At 48.2% G+C, this 21693-nt stretch overlaps 1 protein-coding gene across 1 annotated transcript in view; it reads left to right on the forward strand.

Moving 5' to 3' along the window:
* Positions 1-21693, forward strand: part of HS3ST2 (heparan sulfate-glucosamine 3-sulfotransferase 2) — a 196838-nt gene that overhangs the window by 114673 nt on the left and 60472 nt on the right. The gene's annotated exons all lie outside the window — the stretch shown is intronic.

Here is a 21693-nt window from a genome sequence, read left to right on the forward strand (position 1 = left end):
AATGGACCAAGTCAATGCCCGGTTGCCCAGACTAGCTCTCTGGCAGATGTTGGGGGTACCCCAGGTAGGATTGCTCTCGGGTGAGCATGCCTCTGGCACAAGTGAAGAAAGCAGGGATTCGCTTATGACTGGTGGTCCATTTGTTTGGTCTGAGGTAGAGCCCTTGGAGGACCTGGAAGATCAGAGGTGTCAGTGGGACCAAGTGAAAGGGCAAACCATCAAGTCACAAAAATATTGTGAAGAATTGGGGTTGTAGGAAAATAATTCTGTTACAACTGTGGAAATGTGAGTGCTGTGTAGTGTTATGCAGTTTTGTGAGTCATGATTATGTAATAAATACGGCCTGAGATTAGAATCTCTAGAACAAAAATTGGGTGTCAGGCGTCATTTATAGTGGGTTTGGATGAAGGGGGAAGGAAGGGGTGAGTCTGAGGCCATTGCATGCCTTCTCCACATAGGTTTATAGAGATGCACAGCCAGGAGAATTGATTGGTTCTGGAGACTGGTGCAGGGTTAAACAGCCTTTCATCTCTACCTTTCTAGGTTTGAAAGCTCCGTGGACTTTCTCAGGGACACGGAGTCTTTCATCTCGAACTCATGCCTTTTCTGTATGATCAGCAGAGGGGCCAAGGGCGCTTTACCTTTCGGACTGCAAGCTCCCATGTTATTGGCATGGGGAAACAAAGCCTTTCATCTCTCCCTTTCTAGGTTTGATAGTTCAGTGAACTTTCTCAAGGACGCAGAGTCTTTCATCTCGAAGTCATGACATTTCTATGTGATCCACGCAGGGGCAAGGAGCCCTTTACTTTTCTAACTGCGAATTCTAAAGGTACTGGCACGGGGACACAAGTGGGTGTATTTTCAACCCCCTTACACCACCTTAGCGCTGCCATAGCATCCTTTTTTATGCTAAGGTGGCTTTTCTGCCACGCTATATTTACAAAGGGGCGCAATGCTTGTATTGCCCCACTTTCTATACCCTTGCACCACATTATGCCTGCATCAGGCATGATATATGCAAGCGGGCCATTCCCTCTCAGGGAGGCCTGAAAAAATGGTGCGGTGAAATTTACAACATTTACTGCACCATTTTTTATGCCTGCTCAGAGAAGGCGTTAACATGACAAACCCATTATATTCAACGGGACTCCCTGTGCTTTGCTGCACTAGCATCAGCATTTTTCACGCTAGCGTAGCAAAGGGTCACAATAGCATCAAAAATGTTGACGCTATTGTGCTAACGACCGTCATTGTGTGTCGTATTGTAAATAAGGTGCAACCATGGTGTCGTTAGGCGCCAGTAAGGGGGGACACAAGAAAGTGGCGCCACTTTCTTGGAAATATTCCCCAAAGCCTTTCATCTCTTGACTGGTTGGGGTTACAGGATTGGAAGCAACGTGCAGAGAAAGTGTCTTTCAACTCTGGAGCTGGATACATCATGGAATTGAGTACAAAGCTTTTCGGTGCTAGGATAGGACCATGCTTTGGGATTTTCACACCATTAAAAACCTTTCACTTTTAGCAATAGCTGCTGATAATGGATTAATAATAGAATTCAGAACCTTGCACTTTGGGGCTAAAATATATAATGTGATTTGAATAGGGTGATACTGCCTTTCACCCCATCACTGGACTCTTACATAGAGTTAGTACCTGGATAAAAATGGGTTCATTTCTATAGTTGATTAATTTAGGCCAATGGTGTACAGAAAAATAGGGGCAGATTTATCATAGTGGTGTGATTCCCTTGCATCATGCAAGGTAGCACAAGGACAACACAACACTAAAGGCAGATTTACCAAGCAACGCAAGTCCACCTTGCGAGGCCCTGTGGTGCTTGGTAAATCCTGAGTATAGCAAGGCAGAGCAAGTCACTGCCTTGCGTTACTCTGCTCCAGGGAGGCCTTCCATGGGTGGAAGGTTTGTATTCCCACACATCCACCCATTGATTTTGATGCATTCCTATATTTACCACTAGTTGTAGACCTGGGAATACATCAAAATGCTATGTTTTCCCTGAGGGGCATAACTAGGAGAAATCTGTTTATTTCTCCTCGTTTTTCCTCTCTCTGCTTGTGCTGCATTCTTCAGCGAATATAGACAGAGGAAAAAGCCTCAGATGTTTGCTTTTGTGTAGAAAGGTGTCCCTTCTTGCACATTACCAATCATACCTACAATGCAGGCACCGCTGCAACATGGCACAAGGATGCCTGCATTGGAGCCAGGAATCCTCCATATAATCTAAAATATGGCACATTCCTGCCTTCTCCCATTCCCGCAGTACAGCACAGCTAGGTATCTTGCTGTGTTGCGTTGCATGAATGTTTGATAAATCTGGGCCATATTCCTCTGTCATTAAAATGCATGGATTATGGGATCAATTTAGGGACAGGGAGAATGACATTCCTAGAGCGGGATAATTTAGGTGTTGACACTTTGAGAATCTTAACATCTACAAGTGACTGGCCTAGTAGATTGTCACCGGGGAGACAACTTGATTGCTCTTATGACTGGTACTGGACTATACAACCTTGCACCTCTAGAACCGATTGGTACACAACCTTTCAACTTTAGCATCAGTGATCTAGAAGCACTGGTAAAGGACAGGGAACCTTTCACTTTTATTGCAGGGTAGTTCACAGTCATTGGTAAAGGGCAATGAACCTTTCATCTTAGGTGCAGGTATTTCAGATTCAATGATAAAGGGTACAGAACCTCTTACTAGATGGTCCAAAAGCATTTGTAAAGGACAGAGATTTCGCCTCCAGTGCTGCGTGGTTCAGAGTAGCTGGTAAAAGACAAAAAAAACTTTCACTTCAAGTGTTGGGTGTTTCAGAGACACTGATAACACAGAAATCTGAAGACCTTTTGGGAATTGTGAACAAGATAAAAATCGGACACTCGGCTCTGAGCAGGCATTAAATACGATGGAAAAAATGGCGCAGTGAAATGTTGTAAATTTCACTACTCCATTTTTTCAGGCCTCCCTGTGTCAGAATGCCCCCCTTGCATACATTATGCCTGGCACAAGGGTTTACAAAGTGGTGCAATGCAAGCATTGCAGCATTTTGTAAATATGGTGCAGTAGAAAGGCCTCCTTAACGCCGCCTTAGCATAAAAAAAAACTATGCTAGGGTGGCGCGATGTGGCGCTAGGGGCTTGTAAATATGCCCCTTAGTCTCTCCCTCCAACAAGGCTCCGGGGTCCAGCAGAATGCCGTATGATGTTTTCAAATGCAATATCAGCTCATTGGCTCCTTTGCTCACCAATGTCTTGAACAACTTAAGCTAAACACATCTACCTGATTCTTGCACAAGTTTGATAATTGTACCTATTTTTTTAAAAAAAGGTAACCAATCAGATTCATGCTGTTACAAGCCCATTTCACTAAAGATTCAACTGTGAAAGTCTTGGCCAGGGTTATTTTTTAATAGGATCAACCTCTAGACACAGGAGTAGGGTATACTGCTCACTTGACAATAAGGGTTCAGAGAGGGGGTAGGTACTATGGAACAGTGCCTTAGTCTGCATTTTATTATCTACAAACAGATATTTGCCAAGTGCTTCCTATTGTAGCTGGCTCTCATGGACCTCCTGAGTGCTTCCCACAGTTTTAACCGGTCGAAGCAATCCCAAATGGGGTTCACCAATTTCGCTTAATTTTCAGTTGCTGCAACATAATGATTTGAGTGCTGTGGTTAGGTTTCGAACTCTGGGAGAATGCTCTGACTCTTTTAGCTAAAAACAAGGGGTACATCAGGGCCGTATCTTGCCTCAGATGCTGTTTATATCATATGTTAATTGTCATAACTCAGCTTTAGTGGAGCAGGGTCTTGATGTGCCTACAGAAAACTCTGTTGCTGCCCAAGAGCTGTTGTTCTCGGATGACGCTGTGATTGCGGCTTGTACACCTGTTACCTTCATGAAATTGGTTTCTGCCTTTGACTCTTTAATGACAGATTTGGACCTGGACAATAATTAATACAAGGCATGGACCATGGCATGTGGTAAACGCCTCAACACTCACATGCGTTTCATCTCGGTCTAGGGGAATAAGTTAATGAGAGTCACCAACTTCCACTATTAAGGGGTCACCTTTGACAACACCCAACATTGGCATACCAATATCTCAATTAGGAGACAAAGGTTATCCCAGTTGGTTGGGGCATTAGTTAGTCTTACCCCATCCTTGAGAGGGAAACCACTTTTACCTTTCCTTGAAATTTATAAACATCAAGGTCTCTTAATTTCCACTTTTGGTGGTGGTCTATGGGGTTACTCTAAGACCGCGTCCTTACAAAGCTGAGGAAAATGGGTTCTCCCAGCGACTACTCTCAATTCCTCCAATCAGTTCCCATTTTGGATGTCATTAGGACCTGAGGCTTAAATATATTGAAGATTATCTAGAGGTAGCCCCTTTAAGGTGTTGACTATCTGTATGGTCGAATGAGAGTGCATCTCTAAATAGCTAGGTCATTAACAATAGCTTAAAATGTGATCGATGTAAACTCCATGGCTTAATATAGCTTTATAGTCTGCCATAGAGGGCTATACCGGCCATTAAAGGCTCGCTGTGATAACAGCCTGAGCCGAAGGCGAGAGCCTTTAATAAGCGAGCAGGACCTTAATGCCGGTATATCCCAACTACGGAGGGCTGTAAGGCTATTAGAACATTATGGGGGTCATTCCGACCCCGGCGGGCGCCGCCCGCTGGGCGGAAACCGCCCAAACACTGCACCGCGGTCAAATGACCGCGGCGGTGATTCCAACTTTCCCGCTGGGCCGGCGAGCGATCTCAAGAAGATCGCCCGCCGGCCCAGCGGGAAAGCCCCTGCAAAGAGGAAGCCGGCTCCGAATGGAGCCGGCGGATTTTCAGGGGTGCGACGGGTGCAGTAGCACCCGTCGCGATTTTCTGTGTCTGCAAAGCAGACACTGAAAATCATTATGGGGCCCTGTTAGGGGGCCCCTGCACTGCCCATGCCAGTGGCATGGGCAGTGCAGGGGCCCCCAGGGGCCCCACGACACCCGTTCCCGCCATCCTGTTCCTGGCGGTAAAAACCGCCAGGAACAGGATGGAGGGAAGGGGGTCGTAATCCCCATGGCGGCGCTGGAGGATTCCCTGGGCCAGGGGTAAACCGGCTGGAAACCGCCGGTTCCCCTTTTCTGACCGCGGCTTTACCGCCGTGGTCAGAATGGCCCAGGAAGCACCGCCAGCCTGTTGGCGGTGCTTCCGTGGTCGTTGACCCTGGCGGTCGGTGACCGCCAGGGTCAGAATGACCCCCTGTGTCACTAGAGGGCAGAATGTTCTAATAAATAAAACAAAGGCCTCATGGATCCCGAGGTCCTTTGTTCACAGCAACAGCTGTGAACCTGACAACATTGGAATGTTGGAGCTCCGGGCATCTACCGGCCATTAGAAGCCCAGAGCACTCCATTGTTGTCGATCGATCTCCCAACATTCCAATGTTCTAATTATGGAGGACAGTTCTCCAATTCGATTGGCAGAGTGGAGCTTTTAAACACTTAACCATTTGTAAGAAGGACATTCTTTGTGTCAAGGACCCCTTCTTAACAATAGGTCAAACAACTCTTGATGCCACAGAACTCAGGAAATCTAGTATCAGATTGTTTTTAGCGCTTTTAGCGCTTAATACCTCTCATTTTCCCTATCTTCTGCGCAAGAATGGCCACTGGGAGTGGGCCTTGCTTTTAGATTTAGAACAGGCACTATTTGCACTTCATTATGTTTTCCCTTGGGGCAGGACGCTATCAATAGCACTGCACTCTGTGAATGTGATGAGACTTCCAAACAAGCACTGCTGAACTTTACTTGTTCCTGCAAATTCTGTGTTTGGTATTCAAAAAAGGTTCTTAATTCCGCTCTTAAAGTCACAATATTTTATAAGCAGTTTATCTACCTTGCACTTTTTACAATTATTAAGTGTCCATGAAGTATGCCAGGCCGTTGGCTCCTTTTTATAGAGTATTGTTTGTTGTTGGAATTCTATGCGCGATTCATTGTTACACATGCTTTCTGTATTTCAGTGATTTCAAGTGATTTTTTATGGTTATTAAATTAACTTTTATGATTATCTGGACTTTATTCGAATAGATTTTCACTTTTGATGAGGATGAAGGGTACAGAACCTTTCACTTTTAATATTAGGTGGTGCAGAAGCATTGGTAAAGAACAGAGAACCTTTCACCTCTAGCCCTGGGTGGTTCAGAGTCATTAGTACAAAGACCTTTGACCTCTAGCCCTGGGTGGTTCAGAGTCATTAGTACAGGGACCTTTCACCTCTAGCGCTAGGTGGTTCAGCGTCATTAGTACAGGGACCTTTCACCTCTAGCCCTGGGTGGTTCAGAGTCAATGGTACAGGGACCTTTCACCTCTAGCGCTAGGTGGTTCAGCGTCATTAGTACAGGGACCTTTCACCTCTAGCGCTGGGTGGTTCAGAGCCATTAGTACAGGGACCTTTCACCTCTAGCCCTGGGTGGTTCAGCGTCATTAGTACAGGGACCTTTCACCTCTAGCGCTAGGTGGTTCAGTGTCATTAGTATAGGGACCTTTCACCTCTAGCGCTGGGTGGTTCAGAGTCATTAGTACAGGGACCTTTCACCTCTAGCGCTAGGTGGTTCAGCGTCATTAGTACAGGGACCTTTCACCTCTAGCGCTGGGTGGTTCAGAGCCATTAGTACAGGGACCTTTCACCTCTAGCCCTGGGTAGTTCAGAGTCATTAGTACAGGGACCTTTCACCTCTAGCGCTAGGTGGTTCAGCGTCATTAGTACAGGGACCTTTCACCTCTAGCGCTAGGTGGTTCAGTGTCATTAGTATAGGGACCTTTCACCTCTAGCGCTGGGTGGTTCAGAGTCATTAGTACAGGGACCTTTCACCTCTAGCGCTAGGGTGTTTCAGAGTCATTAGTACAGGGACCTTTCACCTCTAGCGCTGGGTGGTTCAGAGTCATTAGTACAGGAACCTTTCACCTCTAGCGCTGGGTGGTTCAGAGTCATTAGCACAGGGACCTTTCACCTCTAGCGCTAGGTGGTTCAGCGTCATTAGTACAGGGACCTTTCACCTCTAGCGCTAGGTGGTTCAGAGTCATTAGTACAGGGACCTTTCACCTCTAGTGCTGGATGGTTCAGAGTCATTAGTACAGGGAAGTTCACCTTTCACCTTTAGTGCTGGTTAGTTCAGAGTCTTTGGGACAGTGCAGTTCACCTTTCACCACTAGTGCTGGGTCGTTCAGAGTCATCAGTTCACCTTTCACTTCTAGTGCTGGGTGGTTCAGAGTCATCAGTTCACCTTTCACTTCTAGTGCTGGGTGGCTCAGAGTCATTGGTACAGTGCAGTTCACCTTTCACCTCCAGTGCTGAATGATTCTGAGTCATTGGTGCAGGCCAGTGGACCTTTCACCTCTAGTGTTGGATGGGTCAGAGTCATTGCTAAAAAGCAAAGAACCTTTCGTTTCGAGTGCTGTGTAATTGAGAGTCATTGATAAATGTACAGAACCTTTCACTTTTAGTGCAAGGTGGTCCACAATCTTTGACGAGGGTCTGCGCACCTTTCACCGATAGCGTTGGGTGGTTGAGAGTCATTGGTGCAGGCCAGTGCACCTTTCACCGCTAGCGTTGGGTGGTTGAGAGTCATCGGTGCAGGCCAGTGCACCTTTCACCGCTAGCGTTGGATGGTTGAGAGTCATTGGTGCAGGCCAGTGCACCTTTCACCTCTAGTGTTGGATGGGTCAGAGTCACTGGTTCTGGGCAGACACCTTTCACCTACCGTGTTGTGTTATTTGAGGGTGACTGATATAGAGGCAAAGGTCCCTTCACCTCTAGTGGTGCGTTATTTGGGGGTGATTGGTACAGAGGCAAAGATCCCTCAGCCTCTTGTGTTGGGTGATTTTGGGGTGGGGGTGATTGCCATTGGGGCGAAGATTCTTTCACCTCTAGTGGTGGATATTTGAGGTGATGGACACAGGGGCACCGATTCTTTCACTTGTAGCTTTGGGTGGTTGAGAGTTGATTGGCGCAGGCAGACGCAACCTGTCAATCGGGTTAAATGGCCCTGTGCGAACCTATTTTTCACATCCAGGACTGAACGAGTTAAAGGGATTTGCACGAGGCAGTGTTCTTCCTTTAAGTAGGGTTGGATTTATGGGATTGACACTCGCAATATATTCATTTCTTCGGAGACCGTCATCTGAGGAAAGTAAATAAGGGTTCTCGCTTTGGCTGCTCGGAGTCAGTTCACTGCAGCAGAGCCTCGCGCCTGCTAGCTTTATGGGTTATAAATATGTATCCCTATGGTTATTTATTCATGCTCGGCTAACAATGAATCCCTGGAAACAGAAGCATTACCGAGGGCTCTCCGCCTCTTCAGAAGTGGAAGAAAGGCCCTTTCTGAAGCTAGCAAGCATCTGCCCGCCGCGGTGCACGCTGGTCCCAGGTCCACCCAGTGTCCGCCAACTGTCCACCCACTGAGTGAAGTGGTAACCCTGGTGCGGTGTGGGTAGGTTGACCAGGCGCCCCGGATTTGCCGGGACAGTCCCGGTTTTTAACAGCTGTCCCAGCAGATTTCATCAAATCTAGCTCATGTCCCGGTTTTTAGAGGGGGCCGACTGAAAACAGCGAGAGGCACTTTTTTTAGGTGTTCTAAAGTTGTGCTAGTTAGCAGCTGTTATAAGTAAGCAATTTAATTAACAGAAATTATGCTTGCTTTTAAAATTACATTTGATTTATTTTTTAGTGCCTCTTCTGTGAACCTATGTTGAGAGCTGTCATTCTGAGCTGCTCCGATGATGTACAATTGTAGTCCTTCTTCTATTTCTACAAAATGTCCCAGTGTTTATGTCTTAAGATCTGGTCACCCTAGGTGTGGTGTCACGAGCACCCACGTTTGTCCACGGAAAGGGTGTAAAGCACTCCTGCGTCACAGACAACGTCCCCCTCCCGGTAGATGTTTGATCACAGATGACCCCGCTTCACGCGCAGGGGGATGTGTGTCTCCTTTGCCAAAGACACACTCAACCCAGTCCCTAACATCGCATGTGATGTGTCTGTCCTGTGACACAGACAACCTCACCTGAAGAGGTCGAGTGGGCGGGGTCAGAGGGCAAGAACTGCTATACTTTTTGGAATTATGAGAAATTGCCCCCCTGCTTTTTGTAAAAAGACAACCGTCCCGGGACAGTTAGCTCCGAGATTTTAAAGGCTTCAGCTGAAGTCTGTTCAGTGAGTCTCCTGTGCTGTGAATCTCTCTCTTTCTCAAAGGTCTTCAAGACTGTTGGTAATTTTACAAAATATTGCTTCCAACTTAGTCCCCTTAACAATTCACACTCCTCCCGCTTTCTACTGCCGCTTAAACCCCTCTGATGCGCCTCCTTGTGGTATAATGTTTTTTAACATCATATGCCAGGGTGATTGTTGTGCATCTGAAGCCCTCACCTCCCCAGTCTGACTGGCAAAGCTACGCCGCTGGAAGTGCAAAGAGTTCACAACTGAGCCTAAAGTGTGTGCTTTTAATTGAAATTATGTAGCGCTTGCTACCTCTAGATGCGCTGAAGGGACAGTACAGTAAAAACAAATGCATTATGTACAGGCTGGGTAGTACTAAAATCTATATTTTGTAAGTATCATTTTATCTTAAAACTTTTTGCACATTTTGTAGCAGTCTGTCTTATACTGTGTGTAATTTACCATAGTGCATTTCCTTCTGAATACCAACCTTTTAAATTTATTTTTGCATTTAACCTGCACAATATTTTCGGTGTAGCTACCTGACAGTGAAAGACCAACACAACTTTTTTTTGCCACATCTTTGACCCGGCCCCACGCACACTGACCCCGCCCCTCCACTGCATGCAGCATAGCAGTTCCCATACTTTTTTTAATGCACTTCAACCTCTGCTCACCCAAACCAGTAACGTATGGTGTGATGTGTGTCTCCTATATCATATACTCCCGCACCTTCCCATGCAGAGTGTTTAATGTACGCTTTGTGTGCGACGGACACCTCTCCTACCTGAGCAGAACGCATAGGCATTTCCTGTGCTGCAGCCATCCACATTCAGTGCGTAAGATGTGTTTTCCTGTGTCACACACAAATGCACCTCCCAGCCCCTAATGTATAGTGTGATATGCTTGTCTTGTGACACATACACCTCTCCCCCAGACCCTAACATCAGATGTGATGTGCCTGGCCTGTGACACATAGCTCTCATTCCCCACCCTAACACAGGATGTGATATGCAGGTCCCATGTTAGATTCATTCCCATCTCAACCTCTAACATAGGGTGTGACATGTTTCCCCTGTGTAACACACAGATTCCACTCGAAACCCTAACATAGGGTGTGAAATGCTTCCCCTGTGACACACAGATTCCACTCCAAGATCTAACATAAGGTGTGATATGCTTCCTCTGTGACACGCAGATTCCACTCCAACCCCCACCACAGGGTGTGATATGCTTCCTCTGTGACACACAGATTCCACTCCAAGGCCTAACATAAGGTGTGATATGCTTCCTCTGTGACACACAGATTCCACTCCAACCCCCACCACAGGGTGTGATATGCTTCCTCTGTGACACACAGATTCTACTCCAAGCCTCACCACAGGGTGTGATATGCTGCTTCCTCTGTGACACACAGATTCCACTCCAAGCCCCACCACAGGGTGTGATATGCTTCCTCTGTGACACACAGATTCCACCCCAAGCCCCAACACAGGGTGTGATATGCTTCCTCTGTGACACACAGATTCCACTCCAAGACCTAACATGAGGTGTGAAATGCTTCCCCGTGACACACAGATTCCACTCCAAGACCTAACATAAGGTGTGATATGCTTCCTCTGTGACACACAGATTCCACGCCAACCCCCACCACAGGGTGTGATATGCTTCCTCTGTGACACACAGATTCTACTCCAAGCCCCACCACAGGGTGTGATATGCTGCTTCCTCTGTGACACACAGATTCTACTCCAAGCCCCACCACAGGGTGTGATATGCTTCCTCTGTGACACACAGATTCCACTCCAAGACCTAACATGAGGTGTGATATGCTTCCTCTGTGACACACAGATTCCACTCCAAGCCCCAACACAGGGTGTGATATGCTTCCTCTGTGACACACAGATTCCACTCCAACCCCCACCACAGGGTGTGATATGCTTCCTCTGTGACACACAGATTCTACTCCAAGCCCCACCACAGGGTGTGATATGCTTCCTCTGTGACACACAGATTCTACTCCAAGCCCCACCACAGGGTGTGATATGCTGCTTCCTCTGTGACACACATATTCTACTCCAAGCCCCACCACAGGGTGTGATATGCTTCCTCTGTGACACACAGATTCCACTCCAAACCTAACATAAGGTGTGATATGCTTCCTCTGTGAGACACAGATTCTACTCCAAGCCCCACCACAGGGTGTGATATGCTTCCTCTGTGACACACAGATTCCACTCCAAACCTAACATAAGGTGTGATATGCTTCCTCTGTGACACACAGATTCCACTGCAAGACCCAACATAAGGTGTGATATGCTTCCTCTGTGACACACAGATTCCACTCCAAGCCCCAACACAGGGTGTGATATGCTTCCTCTGTGACACACAGATTCTACTCCAAGCCCCACCACAGGGTGTGATATGCTGCTTCCTCTGTGACACACAGATTCCACTCCAAGCCCCACCACAGGGTGTGATATGCTTCCTCTGTGACACACAGATTCCACCCCAAGCCCCAACACAGGGTGTGATATGCTTCCTCTGTGACACACAGATTCCACTCCAAGACCTAACATGAGGTGTGAAATGCTTCCCCGTGACACACAGATTCCACTCCAAGACCTAACATAAGGTGTGATATGCTTCCTCTGTGACACACAGATTCCACGCCAACCCCCACCACAGGGTGTGATATGCTTCCTCTGTGACACACAGATTCTACTCCAAGCCCCACCACAGGGTGTGATATGCTGCTTCCTCTGTGACACACAGATTCTACTCCAAGCCCCACCACAGGGTGTGATATGCTTCCTCTGTGACACACAGATTCCACTCCAAGACCTAACATGAGGTGTGATATGCTTCCTCTGTGACACACAGATTCCACTCCAAGCCCCAACACAGGGTGTGATATGCTTCCTCTGTGACACACAGATTCCACTCCAACCCCCACCACAGGGTGTGATATGCTTCCTCTGTGACACACAGATTCTACTCCAAGCCCCACCACAGGGTGTGATATGCTTCCTCTGTGACACACAGATTCTACTCCAAGCCCCACCACAGGGTGTGATATGCTGCTTCCTCTGTGACACACAGATTCTACTCCAAGCCCCACCACAGGGTGTGATATGCTTCCTCTGTGACACACAGATTCCACTCCAAACCTAACATAAGGTGTGATATGCTTCCTCTGTGAGACACAGATTCTACTCCAAGCCCCACCACAGGGTGTGATATGCTTCCTCTGTGACACACAGATTCCACTCCAAACCTAACATAAGGTGTGATATGCTTCCTCTGTGACACACAGATTCCACTGCAAGACCCAACATAAGGTGTGATATGCTTCCTCTGTGACACACAGATTCCACTCCAAGCCCCAACACAGGGTGTGATATGCTTCCTCTGTGACACACAGATTCTACTCCAAGCCCCACCACAGGGTGTGATATGCTGCTTCCTCTGTGACACACAGATTCCACTCCAAGCCCCACCACAGGGTGTGATATGCTTCCTCTGTGACACACAGATTCCACCCCAAGCCCCAACACAGGGTGTGATATGCTTCCTCTGTGACACACAGATTCCACTCCAAGACCTAACATGAGGTGTGAAATGCTTCCCCGTGACACACAGATTCCACTCCAAGACCTAACATAAGGTGTGATATGCTTCCTCTGTGACACACAGATTCCACGCCAACCCCCACCACAGGGTGTGATATGCTTCCTCTGTGACACACAGATTCTACTCCAAGCCCCACCACAGGGTGTGATATGCTGCTTCCTCTGTGACACACAGATTCTACTCCAAGCCCCACCACAGGGTGTGATATGCTTCCTCTGTGACACACAGATTCCACTCCAAGACCTAACATGAGGTGTGATATGCTTCCTCTGTGACACACAGATTCCACTCCAAGCCCCAACACAGGGTGTGATATGCTTCCTCTGTGACACACAGATTCCACTCCAACCCCCACCACAGGGTGTGATATGCTTCCTCTGTGACACACAGATTCTACTCCAAGCCCCACCACAGGGTGTGATATGCTTCCTCTGTGACACACAGATTCTACTCCAAGCCCCACCACAGGGTGTGATATGCTGCTTCCTCTGTGACACACAGATTCTACTCCAAGCCCCACCACAGGGTGTGATATGCTTCCTCTGTGACACACAGATTCCACTCCAAACCTAACATAAGGTGTGATATGCTTCCTCTGTGAGACACAGATTCTACTCCAAGCCCCACCACAGGGTGTGATATGCTTCCTCTGTGACACACAGATTCCACTCCAAACCTAACATAAGGTGTGATATGATTCCTCTGTGACACACAGATTCCACTGCAAGACCCAACATAAGGTGTGATATGCTTCCTCTGTGACACACAGATTCCACTCCAAGCCCCAACACAGGGTGTGATATGCTTCCTCTGTGACACACAGATTCCTCTCCAAGACCTAACATAAACTGTGATATGCTTCCTGTGTGACACAAAGATCCCACTCCAGGCCCTAACATGTGGTGTGAATACTTCTCTTGTGATACACTGATCCCACTCCAAGTCTAACATAGGGTGTGATATACCTGTCCTATGTTACATTAATTCCCAACCCAATCTCCGGTGTAGAGTGCGGTGTCTTTGTCCTGTTACGCATACAACCTCACCCCAGCCCCTAAGATAGGATGTGATTTGCCTCTTCTGGGACACAGATCCATGACTCGGCACCTAACAGGGTGTGATTTGCCTGTCTTGTGACATACATACATGCCTACCACAGCACTAGAATACTCACATACAGAGTGACGTATCTGGCTTGTGACATAATACCACCCCAGCCCAAGCGTGGGGTGTGATCTGACTGCCTTGTGTCACATACATCCTCTTTAACATAATGTGTGACGTGGCAGTCCTGGGACACAGGTAATTCCACGCAGGCCCTAGCACAGGGCGTGCTCTGCCTGTCTTGTGCCATATACAGTCAGGCCTTACCACACACAATGTAGTGTACATTATCTGTGTCACAGACCCCGCCTCTTACCAAAGCAAGCGGTGTGATAATCCTTCCCTGTGCCAAAGTCTGCTTCTGGTACAGAAGAGGGCACCATGTGCATGTTCAGGTAACACCCATTCCAATTCCATGCTCAGGATGTCTTGCACATGTTCTGTGTCACAGACCCCTCATACTGCCTGTACAGGGCGAGATGAGCATGTCCTGTGTCACAGACCCGTCATACCACTAGCATAGGGATCGAGCACATGTCTTATGTCACAGACCCCACAACACCAGCATAGGGTTCAATGTATATGTCCTATGTCACAGACCCATCATACTACAAGTACAGGTGTGCATGTCGGGCCTCACAAACCTCTTATACTGCCTGTACAGGGTGAGATGAGCATGTCCTGTGTCACAAATCCCTCGCACCACTGGCATAGGGATCGATGCACATGTCCTGTGTCACAGACCCGTCATACCACTAGCATAGGGATCGATGCACATGTCCTGTGTCACAGACCCGTCATACCACTAGCATAGGGATCGATGCACATGTCTTGTGTCACAGACCCCTCGTTCTGCCTGTACAGGGCGAGATGAGCATGTCCTGTGTCACAGACCCGTCATACCACTAGCATAGTGATCGATGCACATGTTCTGTGTCACACACCCCACAACACCAGCATAGTGTTCGATGTATATCTCCCATGTAACAGACCCATCATACCACAAGTACAGGTGTGCATTTCGTGTCTCACAGACCTCTTATACTGCCTGTACAGGGTGAGATGAGCATGTCCTGTGTCACAAATCCCTCGCACCACTAGCATAGGGATCGATGCACATGTCTTGTGTGCCAGACCCCTCGTACTGCCTGTACACGGTGAGATGAGCATGTCCTGAGTCACAGACCCGTCATACCACTAGCATAGGGATCGATGCACATGTCTTATATCACAGACCCCACAACACCGGCATAGTGTTCGATGTATATGTCTTATGTCACAGACCCATCATACCACAAGTACAGGTGTGCATGTCGGGCCTCACAAACCTCTTCTACTGCTTGTACGGGGTGAGATGAGCATGTCCTGTGTCACAGACCCGTCATACCACTAGCATAGGGATCAATGCACATGTCCTGTGTCACAGACCCGTCATACCACTAGCATAGGGATCAATGCACATGTCCTGTGTCACAGACCCGTCATACCACTAGCATAGGGATCGATGCACATGTCTTGTGTCACAGACCCCTCGTTCTGCCTGTACAGGGCGAGATGAGCATGTCCTGTGTCACAGACCCGTCATACCACTAGCATAGGGATCGATGCACATGTCTTATATCACAGACCCCACAACACCAGCATAGGGTTCAATGCATACGTCCTATGTCACAGACCCATCATACCACAAGTACAGGTGTGCATGTCGGGCCTCACAAACCTCTTCTACTGCTTGTACGGGGTGAGATGACCATGTCCTGTGTCACAAATCCCTCGTACCACTAGCTTAGGGATCGATGCACATGTCTTGTGTCCCAGACCCCTCGTACTGCCGTACACGGTGAGATGAGCATGTCCTGAGTCGCAGACCCATCATGCCACAAGTGCAGGTCGTGTCTCACAGACCCCTTACACTGCCCATCACTAATACTACCATCACAGATCCGCATGCTACCAACACAGAGTGAGATGCGAACGCCCTGTGTCACAGACCCTCCCTCCATTTCACTAGTACAGGGCCCACCGTTCATGCGCTGTGTTACAGACCCCTCCTACCGCCAGCACAGGTGCCGATCTACATGTCCATGTTATAGACCCCTCACATCACCGGTGCAGGGTATGATGTCCGTGCCCTGTGGCACAGACCCTACATACCACAAGCATAGGGTGTGATGTGCCTTCCCCGTGTCACAGACCCCTCATACCACAAGCATAGGGTGTGATGTGCCTTTCCTGTGTCACAGACCCCTCATACCACAAGCATAGGGTGTGATGTGCCTTTCTTATGTCACAGACCCCTCATACCACAAGCATAGGGTGTGATGTGCCTTTCTTATATCACAGACCCCTCACACCACAAGCATAGGGTGTGATGCGCCTTCACTGTGTCACAGACCCCTCATATCACACGCATAGGGTGTGATGCGCCTTCCCTGTGTCACAGACCCCTCATACCACAAACATAGGGTGTGATGTGCCTTCCCTGTGTCACAGACCCCTCATACCACAAGCATAGGGTGTGATGCGCCTTCACTGTGTCACAGACCCCTCATATCACACGCATAGGGTGTGATGCGCCTTCCCTGTATCACAGACCCCTCATACCACAAGCATAGGGTGTGATGCGCCTTCACTGTGTCACAGACCCCTCATACCACAAGCATAGGGTGTGATGCGCCTTCCCTGTGTCACAGACCCCTCATACCACAAGCATAGGGTGTGATGCGCCTTCCCTGTGTCACAGACCCCTCATACCACAAGCATAGGGTGTGATGCGCCTTCACTGTGTCACAGACCCCTCATATCACACGCATAGGGTGTGATGCGCCTTCCCTGTGTCACAGACCCCTCATACCACAAGCATAGGGTGTGATGCGCCTTCACTGTGTCACAGACCCCTCATACCACAAGCATAGGGTGTGATGCGCCTTCCCTGTGTCACAGACCCCTCATACCACAAGCATAGGGTGTGATGTGCCTTTCTTATGTCACAGACCCCTCATACCACAAGCATAGGGTGTGATGCGCCTTCCCTGTGTCACAGACCCCTCATACCACACGCATATGGTGTGATGTGCCTTTCTTATGTCACAGACCCCTCATACCACAAGCATAGGGTGTGATGTGCCTTCACTGTGTCACAGACCCCTCATACCACAAGCATAGGGTGTGATGTGCCTTCACTGTGTCACAGACCCCTCATATCACACGCATATGGTGTGATGTGCCTTTCTTATGTCACAGACCCCTCGTTTTACTAGTTTAAGGTAAGATGGCCTTGTCATGAGTCACAGAGTGTTCATACCTTCAGCATAGACTGTGGTGTGTGTCCTGTGTAACATACCACTCATATCGCCAGATTCCTCGTTCTACCATCACAGACCCCCCACTGCCAGCACAGAGAATGATGTCCATGTCCTGGGTCACACACTCTTCATGCCACCAACACAGGGTGTGGTGTGCCTACACTGTGTCACAGGCTCCTCATGCAGCCAGCACATGTTCTTCATTCAGACATCACAGACCCTAGGTACCACCAGCAGAAGGTATGATGTGCATGTTCCGTGTCACAGACCCTCATACCACAAGCACAGGGTGGGATGCACGTGTCATGTGTCACTGTGACCCTCCTCTGTCCCAGGACACGTGTAAGCTTCTCCCCCTCTGTGGTGCTCCTCCCCGTGCCACCTCCTCCCATGTATGGGGTGATGTGTGCCTCCACCGCGCAGTGATGTGTAGCCCCTCACCTATCCGATTCACAGGGCACATTCTCAATACTCCAGGTTGGTGCGTAGGTGGCGTGCGTGAAATAAGGAGGTGCATATAATTAACAAGTTTTTTAAACGTACCTGGGAGTCTATACAAAACTTTGCAGTTCTGCAAAATATGCGTTTTTTCGCTGTCAGTTTATTGTGAAAATCAAGACTTTTGAGGCGCTTTAAGTTGCATATATCTGTGTATTTGTATATCCTACAGGCGGGGCGCACACGTTACAAAGACAAATAGCATACATTAAACATTAACAAAATAGTTCTGCACAAGGGATGCCTAGCAGAAAAGAACTGCACCCCGATTATGAAGGCTCTGGTAATCTCGTTTTAGGCAAAGCTGTTTGCATCCAAAGAGTCTCAAAGTTTGAGCACAAAGCTCTGATATTTGTTTCCAACATTTGCAACAGTTCTATGTGATGCTGTGTCCTGGTGAAGACTGTCTACCATGCGTGCTTTGGTGCAGTCTATCATACTGTGCGCTGGTGCAGTCTATCATACCGTGCGCTGGTGCAGTCGATCATACCGTGCGCTGGTGCAGTCTCTCTGCCATATTGTGCTCTGGTGCAGTCTATCATACTGTGCACTGGTGCAGTCTATCATACTGTGCGCTGGTGCAGTGTATCATACTGTGCGCTGATGCAGTCTATCACACTGTGCGCTGGTGCAGTGTATCATACTGTGCGCTGGTGCAGTGTATCATACTGTGCGCTGATGCAGTCTATCATACTGTGCGCTGGTGCAGTCTATCATACTGTGAGCTGGTGCAGTCTATCATACCGTGCGCTGGTGCAGTCTATCATACTGTGCGCTGGTGCAGTCTACCATACTGTGCGTTGGTGCAGTCTATCATACTGTGCGCTGGTGCAGTGTATCATACCGTGCGCTGATGCAGTCTATCACACTGTGCGCTGGTGCAGCCTATCATACTGTGCGCTGGTGCAGTGTATCATACTGTGCGCTGGTGCAGTGTATCATACTGTGCGCTGATGCAGTCTATCACACTGTGCGCTGGTGCAGTCTATCATACTGTGCGCTGGTGCAGTGTATCATACTGTGCGCTGATGCAGTCTATCATACTGTGCGCTGGTGCAGTCTATCATACTGTGAGCTGGTGCAGTCTATCATACCGTGCGCTGGTGCAGTCTATCATACTGTGCGCTGGTGCAGTCTATCATACCGTGCGTTGGTGCAGTCTATCATACTGTGCGCTGGTGCAGTGTATCATACTGTGCGCTGGTGCAGTCTATCATACTGTGAGCAGGTGCAGTCTATCATACTGTGCGCTGGTGCAGTGTATCATACTGTGCGCTGGTGCAGTCTATCATACTGTGAGCTGGTGCAGTCTATCATACTGTGAGCTAGTGCAGTCTGTCATACTGTAAGCTGGTGCAGTCTGTCATACTGTGAGCTGGTGCAGTCTGTCATACTGTGAGCTGGTGCAGTCTGTCATACTGGACGCTGGTGTAGTCTGTCATACTGTGCGCTGGTGCAGTCTATCATACTTGTGTGCTGGTTCAGTCTATCATACTGTGCGCTGGTGCAGTCTCTCATACTGTGCACTGGTGCAGTCGATCATACTGTGAGCTGGTGCAGTCTATCATACCGTGCGCTGGTGCAGTCTATCATACTGTGCGCTGGTGCAGTCTATCATACCGTGCGTTGGTGCAGTCTATCATACTGTGCGCTGGTGCAGTGTATCATACCGTGCGCTGATGCAGTCTATCACACTGTGCGCTGGTGCAGTCTATCATACTGTGCGCTGGTGCAGTCTATCATACTGTGCGCTGGTGCAGTGTATCATACTGTGCGCTGATGCAGTCTATCATACTGTGCGCTGGTGCAGTCTATCATACTGTGAGCTGGTGCAGTCTATCATACCGTGCGCTGGTGCAGTCTATCATACTGTGCGCTGGTGCAGTCTATCATACCGTGCGTTGGTGCAGTCTATCATACTGTGCGCTGGTGCAGTGTATCATACCGTGCGCTGATGCAGTCTATCACACTGTGCGCTGGTGCAGTCTATCATACCGTGCGCTGGTGCAGTGTATCACACTGTGCGCTGGTGCAGTGTATCATACTGTGCGCTGATGCAGTCTATCACACTGTGCGCTGGTGCAGTCTATCATACTGTGCGCTGGTGCAGTGTATCACACTGTGCGCTGATGCAGTCTATCATACTGTGCGCTGGTGCAGTCTATCATACTGTGAGCTGGTGCAGTCTATCATACCGTGCGCTGGTGCAGTCTATCATACTGTGCGCTGGTGCAGTCTATCATACCGTGCGTTGGTGCAGTCTATCATACTGTGCGCAGGTGCAGTGTATCATACTATGCGCTGGTGCAGTCTATCATACTGTGAGCAGGTGCAGTCTATCATACTGTGCGCTGGTGCAGTGTATCATACTGTGCGCTGGTGCAGTCTATCATACTGTGAGCTGGTGCAGTCTATCATACTGTGCGCTGGTTCAGTCTATCATACTGTGAGCTAGTGCAGTCTGTCATACTGTAAGCTGGTGCAGTCTATCATACTGTGAGCTGGTGCAGTCTGTCATACTGGACGCTGGTGTAGTCTGTCATACTGGACGCTGGTGCAGTCTGACATACGGTGCGCTGGTGCAGTCTATCATACTTGTGTGCTGGTGCAGTCTATCATACTGTGAGCTGGTGCAGTCTGTCATACTGGACGCTGGTGCAGTCTGACATACTGTGCGCTGGTGCAGTCTATCATACTTGTGTGCTGGTTCAGTCTATCATACTGTGCGCTGGTGCAGTCTGTCATACTGTGCACTGGTGCAGTCGATCATACTTGTGTGCTGGTGCAGTCTCTCTGCCATAGTGTGCGCTGGTGCAGTTTCCCTGCCATACTGTCTTCTGGTGCACTATCTCTACCATTCTGTACTTTGGTGCAGTCTCTATATGATACTGTGTTTTGATGCAGTCTCATATTGAGCTTTTGTGCAGTCTCTATACCATACGCTGTTTTAGTGCAGCCTCTAAATCATACTGTGTTTTAGTGCCGTCTGTTTAACATACTGTATTTTGGTGCAGTCTCTCTGTCATACTGTGTTTTAGTGCAGTCTCTTTATCATGCTGTGCTTTGGTGCAGTCTCTATATCATACTGTGCTTTAGTACAGTCTTTTTAATCAGACTGTACTTTGGTGCAGTCTCTCTGTCATACTGCGTTTTAGTGCAGTCTCTTTATCATACTGTGCTTTGGTGCAGTCTCTATATTGTAATATATTTTAGTGCAGTCTCTTTATCATACTGTACTTTAGTGCGGTCTCTCTGTCATACTGTGTTTTGCTTCAGTCTCTTTACCATACTGTGCGTTGGTGCATTCATGCTACCATACTGTGCTTTGGTGTAGTCTCTATATCATACTGTGCTTCAGTACAGTCTTTTTTATCAGACTGTACTTTGGTGCAGTCTCTCTGTCATACTGCGTTTTAGTGCAGTCTCTTTATCATACTGTGCTTTGCTGCAGTCTCTATATTATAATGTGTTTTAGTGCAGTCTCTTTATCATACTGTACTTTAGTGTGGTCTCCCTGTCATACTGTGTTTTGGTGCAGTCTCTTTATCATACTGTGCGTTGGTGCAGTCCTGCTACCATATTGTGCTTTGGTGCAGTCTCTATATCATACTGTGCTTCAGTACAGTCTTTTTATCATACTGTACTTTGGTGGTGTCTCTCTGTCATAGTGCGTTTTAGTGTAGTCTCTTTATCATACTGTACTTTGGTGCAGTCTCTATATTATAATGTGTTTTAGTGCAGTCTCTTTATCATACTGTACTTTAGTGTGGTCTCTCTGTCATACTGTGTTTGGTGCAGTCTCTTTATCATACTGTGCGTTAGTGCAGTCTCTCTACCATACTGTGCTTTGGTGCAGCCATTCTAACTTACTTTGCATGGGTGTGCTTTGGTGCAGTCTCTGTACTATACTGTGT

This window comes from Pleurodeles waltl, chromosome 10, assembly GCF_031143425.1.
Source record: "Pleurodeles waltl isolate 20211129_DDA chromosome 10, aPleWal1.hap1.20221129, whole genome shotgun sequence".
Lineage (NCBI taxonomy): Eukaryota > Metazoa > Chordata > Amphibia > Caudata > Salamandridae > Pleurodeles > Pleurodeles waltl.